The 3,764-nt window shown below is 39.1% G+C and overlaps 1 non-coding gene across 1 annotated transcript; it reads right to left on the bottom strand.

Moving 5' to 3' along the window:
• Positions 1 to 2,602: 2,602 nt before the first annotated feature.
• On the bottom strand, positions 2,603 to 2,721 carry LOC145396142 (5S ribosomal RNA). Its single transcript, XR_013896737.1, has one exon. It is a non-coding gene; the product is annotated as a 5S ribosomal RNA (ribosomal RNA).
• Between the last annotated feature and the right edge of the window lie 1,043 nt (positions 2,722 to 3,764).

Raw genomic sequence — 3,764 nt, 5'->3', positions numbered from 1 at the left:
AGTTCATAGTAACTGTTCCTTAGATATGTATTATGCTATAAGTTTCTCTTTTCTTTATCGTTACTGAAGGTCTATCCAGGTGTGAATAAAACTGTCTGATGATAAGAATAAAATCAACATTAAGTCGTCTGGTAGAATGAGTGAACTCATTTCAGTCGAACGATGTCATTTTTACTTTAATATTGCTAACGTCAGATTTTTTCACGGTAAAATAACCTAGAATATCCACGTCGTTGCGACAAAATTAACACCTTTAACCTTTTGTTTCTCCATCGACGAAAGTATTATGCATCCATAAAGCTGGATCTTCGGTAGTGAATTAAAGTTATATCAAACTTTTTAACAGGTGAAGTGTTCTCCTAAACGGAATATAATCGCCTTGTGGAAAAAAAAGTACAGTACAATACGTTGCATTATGTAACTGATTAGCTCCTTCTCCTCAATGGCGCCATTTCATTTTGGTCTGGACAACGTAAGACTTTTATTCAGCACAGCATCTCATCCCAAAGACGTCCTTTATATTTTGATTTTCCTACTGTCAATTTTTTTTTCCTTAACTTAAGAAAAAGGAGTTAATGAAGGTAATATAGAACTCAGCCAGATGGAGATTCTCTCTTTCTGTAAACTGAAAGAAACCTTCTAAGGGCTGATCCCTCTCCTGCACGGGCCTCCTCGTCGCCTCAAGGCAGTGTGCCCTTGAAGACGGCCTGGATATAGCAATATTATAGTATAAAAGATGTCACTGGACTTAATGGGTTAATGACGGTTGTATTTAGATCTCCCAGTTGATAAAATCTCCCTAAATCTGAATATAATCGTATGGAGAAATAACAGGAAGTTAAGGTTCTGTTGGAGTAAGTGAACGCTCTGTTTACCTCCTCTAGCCCAGAATGTCTCTCCTTTGCACAAAAAAATCGTCTGGAAATAGCAAGCGTAAGGGGGAAGAGACGACATCGTGCTGAATGAGTAAATTATGACTGTCAAACTTGGTCCATTCCAGAAGCCGCTCCTTTTCTGAAAAGAATAATCTAGAATAACAAATAAATAAATAAATAAATAAATAAAATGGAGAAGAAACATCGTACCACAGGAGTCTTTGAAGGCAATATTTAACACCTCCAGTTATAAAAGTCTTCAAATCTGAATAAAGTCGTTTAGAAATAGAAAATGTAACCAAAAAATAGCACCATGTTATGGATGAAACTTCATCAGTCTGATGTTTTCATTTTAATGCAGCGGACACCAGTCGATGGTATTCCAAGAAAACATACAACTATAGCAATTACACAATAAACAAAGACAATTTCGGATTCGGCTCCAAAGTCTCGAATCCACACATAAGTTGGTCAAAGTTTTCACGTCTGTTACATAATGCGTAAGGTAATAATTTTAACTCTATTTTTTTCCACAAAGTCATTCTGGAATTTTGCATGTTGCCAGTAGAGGCCAAGCGATTTTATTCATCAAGGGTCATATCACTTTCAAATGAAAACGGGTTAGATTATTCAAGAGCAGTACTTTACAAGCAGCACCGAATCACAAGTTCCGACCTTCAGGGAGGGCGAGTTTTTCGTTTGGCTGCTTCAAGTGAAAAAAGAAAAATCTATTAAGCTGAATAAAATCGTCTCGATACAATGAAAAAGACAATGCAATGAATAAGACGCGACTGGGGACAGACAGACAAACAGAAGGTCAGTGAGTGTGCTGCCGATGTCATGTGCTTGACAAGATGAGAGAGAGAGAGAGAGAGAGAGAGAGAGAGAGAGAGAGAGAAACGAGTGGGGGTATTCACTCTGTGAAATTAGATCAGTCCATCAAGGTTGCTTTATTTCTGATCAAAACTGTTTGAGTTGTTTTGAACACACACACACACACACACACACACACACACACACACACACACACACAGGACAGATACACGCCACTCAGAACATAACATCCTCTGTCCCTTCACGAGCACGGGTGTAAAAATCAATATAAAAGCAGCATTCACAGAGTACATCACCCACACTCTGAAACTGATCTAACGACCGGGTATTTACCTTTGCCTTGTAACCCAGAAATTCGATAGATTTCCATCGTAACTGAATTACTTTATTTTTGCCATACCTTAACCCTTCCACCACATGTTCAAGTCTAATCAAAACTTTTCAGTTGTTTTCCCAGTAACCTTGACCTTTGACCTTTCCCTGTGACCTTGACCTCTGACGGGTTGTTCTCAAAGTCGACTCTCTTTATCCGCGTTTAAACCAGAACCCTTCCTCATATTTTAGTCTACATCGAATAAAACTGTTTAAGTTAATCTTGAACTGCTATCTTGACCCTTGCCATATTGTTCTAAAAAATAATAAATCATCCACTTGGGTGATCCTCAACTGGTCCACCAACTTTATTTCAAATCAGATCAGTTTTTTTTTTTTACACGGACGCAGGATTCGAAATTTGTCCTTGCCCTATGACCCTGACCTTTGGCCATTTTCTTTCAAAATATCATTCATTGCCAGACGCCATGTATCCCAGACGGGGTGGCCAATGGCTCAGAGTTAATTGTTTTACAGGGAGGGGCACTAATCCTCCACCAACCCCACCTGACATGTAGGGATGCCAACAGCATCTGGTGTTCCCAGGCGGTCACCCATCCAAGTACTAACCAGACCCAACGTTGCTTAACTTCGCTGATCGGACGGGAAGCGGTGTACTCAACGTGGTATGGCCGTTAAATATAATTCTTATAATTTGACACTCCGTCTATCCGGTCATTAGGTCTTTTCGCCTTTGCATCCCCTTCGACTTTAATCAGCCTCTCAGACGCTCACTAATTATTTCTTCTTTAATTCCTTTCCCTCTTCCCCTTCCCTCATCTTCCTCCTTTACTGTATTTTTCCTCTTCGGATCAGCGTCTTCATCCTGTTAATTCCGTCTCTCCTCAACACTTAAGACTAATCCAGCTTTAGGCAGATTACGCAGGTTATTACATTCAGCCCCAGGACGTGCCCTCTGTAATATTCTTGCTGCTATCTGAGTATATCAAATTAGGCTTTGGAGAGTCAAGAGAGAGAGAGAGAGAGAGAGAGAGAGAGAGAGAGAGAAATTAATGAAGGTTTTATCTAATCACTTCAGTTCAAAATCTCTATTGTAGTGTGGATATAATCGTGTGAAAAAAGAAAAATCTAATTCAAAATACGTCATGGGACTGAATGGCTTCATATCTCCATCTCTTTACTCTTAAACTTCCTTAGCTCTTGTTTATTTTCTCACATCGAGTTGGATTTAGTACCGGTAACGCTGTTTTTTTTTTTTTTTTTTTTTTTTTTTTTTGAGACCTGCGACAAGTTGATGTTCACTCCTAATCCGGCGGATTCAATAAAAATATATATAAGACATTTTTGTTGCCGGTGAACTATACTTTCAGTGAAAGCGAGGCTTTGCAAGCTGAACTACTGGAATGATTCTTGAGACTGGTATCAATTGTGAAATATGTATGTGGTGTGTGAGGTGCCGCCAGGATTCCGTGGAGCTAAAATTGATAAGTGAACGAAAGTTGGTCCATTTCACTCGGCATAATGTCAACAGTTGTCCTTCAGTCGTCCTTTCCTCTCCTTTCTATACCTTACCTCACCTCAATCTTAGACAGAATTAGATGTCAGGATAGCGATAATTCAGAAAATGCTGCATCATACTATTTAATAAGTGTGCTACAAGAATACTGTATTTTATTGAAGGTCAATAACCACAACAAATGCACCCTGAGGGGCACATTTAGC

This window comes from Coenobita brevimanus, chromosome 34, assembly GCF_032717465.1.
Source record: "Coenobita brevimanus isolate Jiangsu-jjx chromosome 34, ASM3271746v2, whole genome shotgun sequence".
Taxonomy (NCBI): Eukaryota; Metazoa; Arthropoda; class Malacostraca; order Decapoda; family Coenobitidae; genus Coenobita; species Coenobita brevimanus.
Note: the sequence above shows the minus strand (reverse complement) of the source record. Positions and strands in the feature narration are given on the sequence as shown.